This window comes from Myotis myotis, unplaced genomic scaffold (assembly GCF_014108235.1).
Source record: "Myotis myotis isolate mMyoMyo1 unplaced genomic scaffold, mMyoMyo1.p scaffold_m19_p_6, whole genome shotgun sequence".
NCBI classification, from domain to species: Eukaryota; Metazoa; Chordata; class Mammalia; order Chiroptera; family Vespertilionidae; genus Myotis; species Myotis myotis.
The window spans coordinates 71,598,326-71,611,691 of record NW_023416368.1 but is presented as its reverse complement, the minus strand read 5'-3'; the positions used below and the strand labels follow the sequence as shown (position 1 = coordinate 71,611,691).

General features: G+C 38.7%; 1 protein-coding gene and 1 pseudogene across 1 annotated transcript in view; both read right to left on the bottom strand.

Moving 5' to 3' along the window:
- GALNTL6 (polypeptide N-acetylgalactosaminyltransferase like 6) overlaps positions 1-13,366 on the bottom strand; it is a 955,099-nt gene that overhangs the window by 106,312 nt on the left and 835,421 nt on the right. The gene's annotated exons all lie outside the window — the stretch shown is intronic.
- On the bottom strand, positions 6,966-7,885 carry LOC118659031 (annotated as a pseudogene).

Genomic DNA, 13,366 nt, shown 5'->3' with positions numbered 1-13,366 from the left:
AGTTTGCCCATGGCTGTATTAGACACACTAAGTTACAGACCCACCGAAGACTTGTTTTTGGTAATATTTAATGTAGCACTTGAATTTAAACTTAAGTGCATTATATATGTCAATGACTTTGCATGTTGAGATGGTACTTAGCCTACTTCAGTTACGAATCTTTTTTTTAATGTCTAGTAGACTGTATGAAGATGAAAAGATTACATGGCAGGAAGAGGGATTTATTTTTCTCCTGAGAAGTGAGTAGGATTAAAAAAATAACATAAAGAATCTCATGCAGTTTTTTATTTTGTTTGAAATAAAAATCCTAACCCAGCCTGTGTGGCTCAGTGGTTGGGCATTGACCTATGAACCAGGAGGTCACTGTTTGATTCCTGGTTATGGCATATGCGTAGGTTGTGGGCTCCATCCCCAGTGTTGGGTGTGCAGGAGGCAGCCAATCAATGATTCTTTCTCGTCATTGACGTTTCTATCTCTCTATCCCTCTCCTTTCCTTTCTGAAGTCAATAAAAATATATTTATAAAAAAATTCTAGAATCAAATGTTCCCTATCTCCAGCAGCCTAATCTTTTTCTGTTTTCCATGCACTGAATTTTTGAGGTGAATTAGAACTGTAGCTGGAACAAATTGGGACTGTAACATGTATTGGGTGCAGCTCCCAATGGACCCATTACTACAGTCTAACCTTTGCTTTGTAGGGTTTGGGTGTAAGTGATCAGGCATTCTCAATCTGCCTTCCGAGAGAACACCCCCCCCCCCCCAGTGCACAGATTTCATGCACTGGGCCCTCTAGTGAGTTTATAAAAAACAAACCATGTAGCATATTTTAGGTTAATTGTAGAGAAAATAAAATACATTCAAATGGATCTTTTTTACCAGGCCCAAATAAATTAGTGTTTCATATATATATATATATATATATATATATAAATAAAATTTAAATATATATTTATATATAATATATATATTTTAAAGAGAGAACATAATCTTATAAAAATATATTTTTATTGATTTCAGAGAGGAAGGGAGAGGGAGAGAGAGATAGAAACATAAATGATGAGAGAGAATCATTAATCGGCTGCCTACTGCATGAGCCCACAACCCAGACATGTGCCCAGGCCAGAAATTGAACCATGACCTCCTGGTTCATAGGTCGAGGCTCAACCACTGAGCCACACCAGTCAGGCAGTGTTTCCTATATTGATTAGTATGAATGACAGGTAAAAAAACAAACCTTTGATTTATTTATGTATTATTCATATTTGTTCATTAATCTTTTAAATACTGTAATTAAGACACAGTTGACATACAACAAAATACACATTTTAAAGTGTACAATTTGGTAAGTTTTGACTTATGTATGTATATCCCTGTGCAGCCACCACCATATTCAAGAAAAAGGACATATTCACCATTACGAAAGTTTCCTTATTGTAATCCCACCCTCCACCCTTTGTTCATTCCCTTCCTCTATACAACACTGAGCTGCCTTCTGTCACTATAGATTAGTTTGCATTTTCTAGATTTTTATACAAATGAAATCATACATTATGTACTCTTTTTGGGGGGTCTGACTTCTTATATTTGACATCATTGACAGTCATTGATGTTGTAGCATGTATTAATAGTTCATTCATTTTTTTATTGCTGAGTAATATTCTGTTTGCATGAATAGACCAGTTTGATTATCCATGTACCGATTGATGAACATTTGGGTTGTTTCCAGTTTTGGACTATTACAAATAAAGCTTCTATGAATTGTGTGTACTAGTCTTGGTGTGGACATATTCTTTCATTTCTCTTGTGTAATGACTAGATCATATATGTTTAACCTTTTAAGAAATTGCCAAATTATTTTCCAAAGTGTTCGTATAATTTTATGTTTTCGCCAGCAGTACTAGAATTCCATTTGTTCCATATCCTCTTCAATAGTTGATATGAACAGTCTTTTGAAGTTTAGTGTTATAATAGGAATATAATGGCATCTTCTTATGGTTTTGTTTTTCATTTCTATAATGATTCATGCTGTTGAGCATATTTGTGTCATTCCTCTTTTTTCTTCATAGTCAGTCTGGCTAGAGTTTTATCAATTGTATGGATCTGTTTAAAGAACTAGCTTCTGGTTTAATGAATTTTTCCCTATTGTTTTCCCTATTGCTAATGGAGTTTTATCAATTGTATTGATCTGTTTAAAGAACTAGCATTTGGCTTAAAGGATTTTCCCCTATTGTTTTATATTTCATTGATTTCTCTTTGGTATTTATTATTTTAATTCATCTACTTACTCTATTTAATTTGCCTTTTTTCTAGTTACTTAAGTTGGAAGCTAAGATTATTGATTAGAGACTTTTCTTTTTTTCTAATATAGGTATTTAATACTATAAATCTCCCTTAAGAGCTGCTTTGGCACAATCCTTCACATACAAAAATCATAAGTAGTATTCCAATTTTCATTATGTTCAAAATAATCCCTAATTTTTCTCTTTCTTTTTTAAAACTTATGGTTTAAACAGAAGTATATAATTTAGTTTCCAAATATTTGGTGATTTGTCTAAGATCTTTCTGTTATTGATTCTCATTTAATTCCACTATGGTCAGAGAATATACTTTATATAACTTGTAACCTTTTACAATATACTTTGGAATGGCTCAGAATATGGCCTATCTTGGCAAATGCTCCACATGTGTTTGAAAAGAATGTGTATTCTGCTGCTGTTGAGTGATGGTTTATAAATATTTATTAGGTAAAGTTAGTTGATAGTGTTCAAGTCTTCTATATTCTTATTGATTTTCTGTCTCCTTGTTCCTTCAATTATTGAGAGAAGGATTTAAATATATGGCTCTAATTCTGGATTTGTTTATTTCTTCTTTCTGTTCTATCAGTGTTTTTGCTTCATGAATTTTACAGTTCTGTTAATAGGCATAAAAGTTTAGGATTTTTATGTGCCCTTGATGAGTTGACCTCATTATCATTATGAAAGACTTTTCTCATCCCTGATAACAGTCTTTGCTCTGACATCTACAGGGTGTCCCCAAAACATGTACACACATACTCTGAATTATTACAAAGTTATTAAAATACATTTAATGAAATGTATTTTTTTAAATAGATTCAATTTTCAAAATTGAGTTATCAGCTGTTAAAGTGTGTATACATTTTTGGGACAGCCTGTATTTTGATTTAATATTAATATAGCCACTTCTGTTTTCTTTAGGCTTGCATTATCTAAACACTAGTATTTATAACTTTTTATATCTCTTTACTTTAGTTTTTAAATTAGTTGTGTCTTTATATTTAAAGTGTTTTTCTTCTAAGCAGTATATATTTGCATCTTGCTTTTTTTACAATCTCTACCTTTGGGTTTTTTTCTTTTAATATGTTTTTATTGATTTCAGAGAGGAAGGGAGAGGGGGGGAGGGATAGAAACATCAATGATGAGAGAGAATCATTGATTGGTTGCCTCCTTACTCCCCACACTGGAGATTGAGCCTGCAACCCGGATATGTGCCCTGACTAGAAATTGAACCGTGACCTCCTGGTTCATAGGTCAATGCTCAACCATTGAGCCACGCCAGCCGGGCCATTTCTCATTTCTTAATTCTTTTGTTTTGATCCACATTTCCATCTGGCATTATTTTACTTCTTCTAACACTTCTTGTAATGGTAATGGGGACTTTTATCTTTTGCATATTTGAAAACATCATTAAAGTATCTTTAAAACGTGTAGATGGCTATTGCTAAGTTAACAGATTTTTTCCCAATCCTCTAAACATGTTGCCACTTTCTTCTCATTTGTATTGTTTCCCATGAAAAATGTTATTTTTATCTTTGTTTTCTTTTCTGTACGTAATGAGCCTATATTCCTCTGGCTATGTTAAAGATCTCTGTATCATTGAATTTTATTATGGCATGACTTGGTATAGTTTTTTCTACTTGGAATTAATTGAGTTGCTTGGATCTGTAGATACAGTTTTCATGGAATTTAAACACATTTTGACCATTATATCTTCCATTATTCTTTCTGCCCCTACTTTTCTTTCATATCCTTCAGAGACTCCAATTACACATTTTGTTAATGTTATTTATTTTAATATATTTTTATTGATTTCAGAGAGGAAAGGAGAGGGAGAGAGAGAAACATCAGTGTTGAGAGAGAATCATTGATTGGCTGCCTCCTGCATGCCCCCTACTGGGGATCGAGCCCGCAACTCCGGCATGTGCCCTTGACCGAAATAGAACCCAGGATCCTTCAGTTTGCAGGCTGACACTCTATCCACCGAGCCAAACTGGCTAGGGCTAGGGTAAATAATTTTAAAAAATGGAAAGAAAAAGAGTGAAGGATGGATTTGAGGCTAAGGAAGATGGTGTAGCAAGGTCCTGTGCTGGGAAGAAGAATAGTAACAAGAAATGGAAGAAGGCCTGTCTTGCTGACGCCAGAGGATAAGGGGAGAATGCATGCAAAGTGCCCAGTGTCATACACACAGAGTGGGTGCTAAAAGTTCCACTGGTATATGAGATAGGCATTGTCAGTATAGCACAGTAAATTATTAATGAACTAATCACTATGTATTCTTTCCCTTTGATGGTCACCACCATTCTCATTTCAAGCACAAAGCAAGCCAGGACATGAGACTCAGTCATTTCTGTAGTTGGGCAAGAAGAAGCTGTTAAAAGACTAATGAAAGCTGCTTCTTCTTTAAAAAAAACCAAACATTTTTATTTATTTTAGAGAGAGAGGAAGGGAGAGGGATAGACAGAAACATTAATGAGAGAGAACATTGATCATCTGTCTCCTGCATGCACCCCCGACTGGGGATTCAGCCCACAACCTGGGCATGTGCCCTGACTGGGAATCGAACCAGTGACGCTCAACCATTGAGCGACACTGGCCGGGCAATCCTATTTTTAAAGGAGCCTAAGAAGCCTGAAGAGATCATTCAAGATATCCCAGAGAGAGAGGAGAGAGGGAAAGGTCGACTCCCCATCAGAAGCTGTCAAGTGCAAGAGTGATGGAGGCCCCCACCCTGCTCTGTGGAGGGGCCCTTGGAGATGTCAGTGACCTCCTGTGTGGAACACGTAGGGAGGCTATACCCACACACTGGGACTCTTGACCTTGACAAACTTTATTTTGTATAAATTGGAATAATTTCTAGATTTGAACACACCAAGTGGCTTGGACAATAGGGGTCTTGGGGGCAACCACTGTGAACTGACAACTATAATCAGAATGACAACTTTGATAATGTGGCCCAAGTAAGACTCCGGAACCATTGCCCTCTCTGAGAAGAGGGAACTGCTATGAGAAGACGGACGGAATTTCCTACTACTTTGGTGAAGGAAACTCAAAGTTGGATTTACGTGGCTCTGAAGAAAATTTAATGCTGTGAAACAGCATGCACAACTGCGTCTATGGATTGAAATTCCTACCTCACCATACAAATATGAATTTACTATTATGCAATTTTGCACTGAAGTCAAGAGAAGAAAAATGACTATTTCTCATATACTAAGAGTAAAAAATGTTAAATGTGTCACATTATTTCCCCCTCAGTGTAAAGGAAAAAGAGCAGTTTATTATTTTCAGAATGATCTTCTGCTTTCTGTTTTCTATTTTAAAAATATTAAATGCTTGAAACTCTCCCCATTGGCTCCATTTCCCACACTTTCATTTATCTTTATATTTCTAGTCCCCCCTCCCCAAAATTCTTGCTGGTTTAGCTGGGAATGCTAACACACCGTAGACATGTTAAATATTGGCTCTGTGTCCATGAAGCTTTCGATATATTAATGTACTTTATGAGTATTGCTCATAATATCACAAATCAAGTTTTGAGTTTTGCCATTAAAAAACACCTGTCAACCTTGGGAGGCCTGTTAAAATTAATGAAACCGTGAAGCAAGTTCCTATGGAAGATTCTTTATTCTTCAGGTCATAGAACTATAACTTTCCTAATACTTAATGGAAATCATTTTTTTTCTATTTTATATTAAGTCTATTGAACTGGGCAATAAATATGCTTTCCTCTTAATTTATGGTAGACTACTTTATTTTTCTACATCAATTTTTATATTCTAAACTTTGCTGACTTTAATTCATGAGGATATAATGTACAAGTGTACTAGCATCATTCTTTATTTGAAACACTCTTCATGTTCTCATTTGCAAATATTTTTCAAAGGGTGTATAGTTGGTTGTCTTTGCTAACCCAGGATATAGGTCTAAATGCTTGAAGCTTCATCCCATGATTCCCACGGCATTCTAAGGAATTGCTGATCTTCCTAATTCTCTCCATTTCACATATTCATTCTTTTCCCCGTATGTGAAAAAAAAAAAATGGTGAAGTTAAAAAAAATAAAAACTTTCTCCAGGAGATTATTGCTTAGTTTCTTGCATTTTCTTGCATGATAAAAAGTGTTATTTCATAATTTAATACAGTTTATAATAGGTTGGAATAATAAAAATATCACATTGAAAAAATATTTATTTTTAAAATTTACTAACAATTAAAACTTTGGTCCAGAAATCTAAAAGAAATTTCAATTTGGCCTCTTAGAAAATAATTTGGCTCTCAAATTCCATTCATATTAGTGGTACACAGAGAATCCTGGACATGTGGGTTGCAATGTGAATTTGATCAGTAATAAAATGGCATAATCAACCCAAGTCAATCAACCCAAGTCAATCAACATGCAGATGAACTACATAATTTTCAGTTATGTAACTAGCAATTTTTAGTTGGTCCACGACTCTAAACAATTTCAGCTAAAATATAATTATTTTCAACTAGAATTCAATTATTGATTAAAATGATAGTGCACATTAAAGCAATATTTTTTTCTAACAATTTTGTTCTTCTAACTATTAAATCATTACATAATTAGAATTTTGAAAAGGCTGGCTAAATAACTACAGATAAATTCAATTGTATCATTTTTTTTTTTTTAACATATCAGTTATTTAATCGAGTTCTTACAAGAAATTCAGAACACCAGCTTGTGAGGATAAACCCCATTGGTGAGAGCGAACAGAGAGCGGAGGTAGCCCTGGAGCTGAGGAACAGCTTTGATTTTTGGCAGAATTTGTGAGTCCACAGCTTTCTGGTCAACCTTGCGCTGATCTGTAATCTCATATTTCTCTTTCTCTGTGTCGAAGATCTCGCCCTCCTGGTGTCTGGGCTTGCACAGCTTCTTCTTCTTAAAGTAAGCATCATTGAGATGTTTGGGGATTTTCACACCACTGATATCAATTTTGGTGGAGGTGGCGATGACAAATTTCTGGTGTGTTCTACGAAGAGGAACTCGATTGAGGGACAGAGGTCCGGTCACAAGTAGCAAGCCACTGCTCGGCTGCTTTAGGAAAACCACCCTCTTGCCTCTGTGGCGCCCAGTGAGGGTGATCAGAATGGTCCCAGGAGTGATGCTGGCCCGCAGTCTCCGCACATGCTCACTGAAGGGTTTCTTGCCTGGCTCAGCAGCTTTCGAGGCACATCTTCAGTAAGATAATATCTAGGCATTTTGCGAGTTTAACCACTCGGGTACCGCCATTCTTGTCGCCACCAACTGGTTTTGTGACAGTAGCAGGAACTTTCTCCTTCTTTTTCTTTTCAATCCTGGATTTAGGGGCCGAAGACTTCCTCTTGTACATGGCCTTTCGCGAATACATAGCCGACCGGGAGTATCTGCCAATTCCTCTGACGAGGACGGGGTTTCGGCTGCAGTGGGGCTTCCCCTTCTTCGGGGCCTTAACCTTGCCGCCGGCATCGGCCTTCTTCTTGGCTGCAGGTTTCTTCTCCTTAGTGTCAGGCTTCTTTTCCTTAGCATCCGGCTTCTCGGTTTTCTTTTCACCCGCCATCTTGCAAGATGGGAAAGAGAACTAAGGTCCTGGCTTCCATTTTTTTATTTTTTTATTTTATTGCTTAAAGTATTACAAAGGGTATTACATATGTGTCCATTTTATCCCCCCGCCCTAGACAGTCCCCTAGCCTCCCTTATCCCCCAGTGTCTTATGTCCATTGGTTATGCTTATATGCATGCATACAAGTCCTTTGGTTGATCTCTTACCCCCCTACCTCCTGCCCCCCAACCCTCCCCGGCCTTCCTGCTGCAGTTTGACAATCTGTTTGAGGCAGCTCTGCCCCTGTATCTATTATTGTTCAAAAGAATTGTATCATTTATGTTGTAAAAAAAATCATCTTTCTTTTTGGTATAATTTCCTGGTATTTTATTGGTACAAAATACCACGTGCAGTGCGATTGAAACTTCGTGGCCCATGCCCAGAAGTAGGTTATTTTGTGGAAGAGCCACACTCAAGGGGCCAAAGAGCCGCATGTGGCTCGCGAGCCGCAGTTTGACCACTGTAGACGGTAACAGTAATGGTTCCAGTGATTCCTGGCTTCTTGCATCCGTGCCCTGGTGTGGTACATTCCCACACTGACTTCCTTAGCCATGTGACATCACTTAGTTGATATCGACAAATGTGGTGTAAGCAGAGGGCTTGCCCTTGGGGCTTGCACTCCCTCCTATTTCTCCTAGATGCCTGCTACCATGCGAAGGAGCCTGGGCTCGCCTGATGGAGGAACATGGCCCAGCTGATAATCAGCACCAACTACTAGCTACGTGTACCTTCGGCCATCTGGCTCCAGGTGAGCCACCAGATGACTCTTGCCACCCGTGTGACCTCGAGTATAGGCTGACCTACTGTTTGTTTTGCTTGAGACTGACTGGTTTCCTAGAGGCTGGACTTTCAGTGTTAAAACCAGAAAGTCCCAGGGAACCCAACCCAGTTGTTTTTGCTACTTACGTGAGACCCGTGGAAGAACCATTCAGTAGAATTTAGACTAAATTTCTGCTGCTCAGAATTGTGAGCCAGCAAAAGGCTTGCTGTTCCAAGCCACTAAATTCTGGAATGGTCTGTTATACACACATAGACAGCTGATAACAGATATCATTTTGAATTCCAAACTCTTAAAGAGGATATATTATAGCAATTTCATTATGGTACTGTTAAGTGACAAGAATTCTTGATAGAGACAGGATTTTGGTGAGTTTCCTAATTTCTAAGGTCTGCCTGACATAGAATTATTTTTTTAGGCTTTTTAAACAAGTTATCTCCACTAGTATCCTGGATATTCTGCAATGCGTGAGTGCTTTTCAGTGCTCCTCGGATAAAAGTGAACACCTTTCCTCAGGGAAAAAAAAAGCTTTCTATTTTTTTTGGATTTACAAATGCAAATGTTAATGTTTAGAAAAAAAACTGGTAGAAAAGGAATCAAGGCCAATTAGTTATCCATAAGCAGGTGGCAGGATTATGACTTTTCAGCTTTTTGGATACAATGAGGAGAAAAACAAAATGATAAATTATAGCACAAATTTTGTACGACTTTGTGCCAGGATTTGTAATTTTGTTTTTTAATCACAAACATAAACACATATAATACTATGTAATGATTTAAAAGGTTTTATACAATTGAATATGCTTTTTGCTGCTTACTTCATACTTAGCATAGTGTAGGCTATTCTGTGAGCGCATATAAAGCGTAGATGGAGGAAGGAATCTTATGGATGTCAGCACAAATTATATGGGGCATTAAACCAGACAACAGCCATAAAGATCACGTGATGGCCTTGGTTGGATGTTCCAGTTAAGCTGGTGGTTCTGAAGTTCCTCAGGCTCCTACTGTCTTTATATCTTCAGTGGTTGGCACTGATCTAACATGAGACAAAATAGAAAACCCCGGGTGTCAAAAGCCACAACAACTACTCAGTGGGTAGAGGAGGAGAATGGACACAATGTGCTAAATATTCCTTCAATCTTAGTCTTCTGTTATGTGACTAGCATGTTGTGTCTTTGATGACTCTTCTGGGGTCTAAAAATGGTATGTGTGTGTGTGTGTGCAAGTGGAAGACCAACCAAGAATGAGGAACAGATTGACTATTCCAAAAAATACCTTTCTTTAGTCCTACAGTGAGTGGATAGATGGATTCTCCTGTGTGTAATCCTGCCCTTTTCTAATTTCTAAATGGCTACAGATCTTAATCATGGTTTCATATTACACATATTATAGCTTTAATTACTTAACCCCTCCTCTTGCAATATAGACAATGTACACACACTCTCCCTGCCTGCATGGACAAATAAGGTCATGTCAACACTAAATAATCAGATTATGGTGGTTTTTCAAAATGACTTTGGGTTCATCTGCCTTTATTCTTCTCCTGCCCACTAGAATTTTTCAGTTCTCTGTGCGTCCCTGGAGATGTCAGCAGTGCTTTAGGGAGCTAGCTAGTCTGCGTATGCTTTTCTGCTCCAGCCCAGAAGTCTCTTGGCTCTTGTGCCTGACACCAGCCCCCTCCATGAGAAAGCTGCCCCACCAGCCACAGTCCTAGTTTGCTGGTGCTTCCCTTCAAGGAGCCTGCCAGGGGAAGGTTGCCCTGGGGCCTAGGCCTCATGCCACGGAACCTGTTCCGCAGGTGAGCTCCAAAGCCATACCGCTCATGCTTAGAATTTCACTCTTTCACCAATATGACTCTTTCTGCTTCTGGAATTAACCTTGCTCTCCACAGGGGCCGCCAACCAGTCTCTCAGGCCAGACAGCAGGCAGATGCTAATCCATTAGCATCTTGAGCTTTTATTTATTCTCCTCTCTGTTCCTCAACATCTTCTTTTTTGTTTTTTAAATATATTTTTTCTTGATTTTTTCAGAGAGGAAGGGAGAGGGATAGAGAGTTAGAAACATCGATGAGAGAGAAACATTGATCAGCTGCCTCCCGAACACCCGCCACTGGGGATGTGCCTGCAACCAAGGTACATGCCCTTGACTGGAATCAAACCTGGGACCCTTCAGTCCACAGGCTGACACTCTATCCACTGAACCAAACCGGTTAGGGTTTTCCCCAACATCTTCTGTTGTGGTCTGAGTGTTTGCATTCCTCCCAAAACTTAGATGTTGAAACCTAACCCTTAAGGTGCTGGAGTTAGGACCCAGGGTCTTTGGGAGGTAATCAGATCATGAGGACAGAGTCCTCATGAATAGGATGAGGGGGTGAGTGCCCGTATGAAAGTGGCCTGAGAAATCTCCTTTACCCCTTCCGCCATGTGAGGACACAGCAAGAAACTGGCTGTCTGCAACCCAGATGCCTCCACCAGAACCTGACCATGCTGGCACCTTCATGTTGGACTTCCAGCCTCCAGAACTGTTGTTTATAAGCCACTCAGTCTATGGCATTTTTAAAATAGCAGCCTGTATAGACTAGAACATCTTCCATCCTTCTTTAGCTTAAAAATATTCTGTCAGCCCTACGCCTATTAGTTGGCCAGCCCACCAGTACAGCCAGTCTCTGAATCCCAGTTTGGGCCCAGCAAAGGCACTCGGCTTCTCCTACATGAAATACAGGTCAGATTCCATAACATTATCAGGAGACCTCAAAGCCCTCCTGTTTTCTGTTATTTATATTCCAATGTGACTTTCACCCCCTCCTAAAATCCATATTTTGACACAGATGTACCCTGAGATCTTCCCGCAATGTGATGAGTGCTAGTCCCTAAGCTCCTCATCTCCTATCTGTCCTCCTCTCTCAGGTTCCATCTCCCCTTACACTCTGCCACTCATCCCTGGGGTGATTCTCCCTCACTGCTCTCGCCCTTGCTCCTCCAGGCTCTTATCACTCCCATCAACACCAACATCCAAAGGAACACAGTGATACTGTGAAATGGCAGAGCCAACCCCTTATTTCCTCAGCGATGGGGACTGTGCAGAGCTAAAAATCCCAAGGGCAGAGCGGGGAGCCTTTCCTTCTTGGTTACAAATATAACTTTTCATTCAAGGGATAAATGCTAGTTATTAAAATCCAAGCCTGGATGAAACTGCAGGCAAACTTGTTTTATGCTTCATTTATTTAATAAACATGTGACACCTTCTTCTTGTGAAAACATTGCCCCTTCGTCTTAGGAGGGAATGCAAAATATGCCTTTTATTTGGGGCACTGATTGCAACTCAAAGGCAATTTTGGTCTCATTCCCTAGTATTTATATCAGCCTAGAATTGGCATGGATTTTTAATACCTCTTATCAAACCTTTACCTTTTTAATAAATTCACACTGTACATCTATCCCCTGCTTAATGACCTTAATTCCTTTAAAAGAAAACACAACGAAAGAAAACAGGGACGAAGGAAAAGAGATGTTACGAAAAAAGGCTATAACCAGAATTTATAAAAAAAAAAATATCCAGTTAAAGCATTATCTCATTTTCCCTCCAGGTCAAGACTATCCACAAAGAAGTCATATAACTATATCTTGCCGGAGAGAAAAAGAACACCCTCGCTGTGCTCTGTCTGTGTCCAGCCCTGCCTCTCTCACATTCTATGGCAGTTTTCAAACATGTTGACACATTCTTAGACCCTCCTGTATTTGAGAGCTGGAGTCTATGATCTGCCTTTGAATCTGGATGGGACTAGGCCTGCTCTGACCCATGGAATACGGCAAATTGACTTCCCATTGGCTCCCAAGGTGGCTTGTAAGAGACCAAATACCTTCTGTCTCATTCATTGGGACATGTGATCTTGGAGCTCTGAGCTACTACATGAGAATCCAGCCAACACTGCAGCCGTCGGAGTAGGAGGAAGCACAGGCCACATGGAGAAACCACGTGGAGGTCCTCTGATCCCTTTCTTGCTTGTGCAAGTTTGAAACGCCCTTTGGTCTTGACAAATACTCTCTCCCCTAACTTCCTAGGAGATATTTAAAATAGTTCTTTAAAGAATTTATGCTCATTGTTTCAAATTAATAATTTTTTTCAAAGAATAAATTAATCCTTGGCACCAAATCTATGCTACATTATTCATTGCTGTGTAACAAGCTGCTTCAAAACTTAGTGATGTAAGCATGCAATATTTGGGACATGCTTACACTACAGTATTTATTTGTTGTTTATCTGAATTTAACCAAGCATTCTGCATTCTATCTGGCAATCCTAGGATACTGAAGGATTTTTTTTTGGTATGTTCCTATGTCAATTTCAGAAAAGAAATTTGATGGGCTTTGATTGGATCAAGCATTTACCTCTTACAAAGCATGAGATGGAATATAGCCTGTCTTCGTGGACAGTGCAGCAGGGTTTATTACCAGAAGCAGGGGATATGGGAAAACTTTCTGGGTTGCCACATCTATTACACACTCTCTTAGCATATCACTCTTTCTTTGAAAACTGGAAGAATAAAGGCACTTAGAACTGTGGACTTGGATAACTAAATCCTTCATAATTCTAGATAATGAAGATGGTTATTTATATTGGCTTTTGTAGCATCGATTTTATAAGATGTTGCCTTAGTCATTTCAGGCTGATATAATTAAGTACTATAGACAAG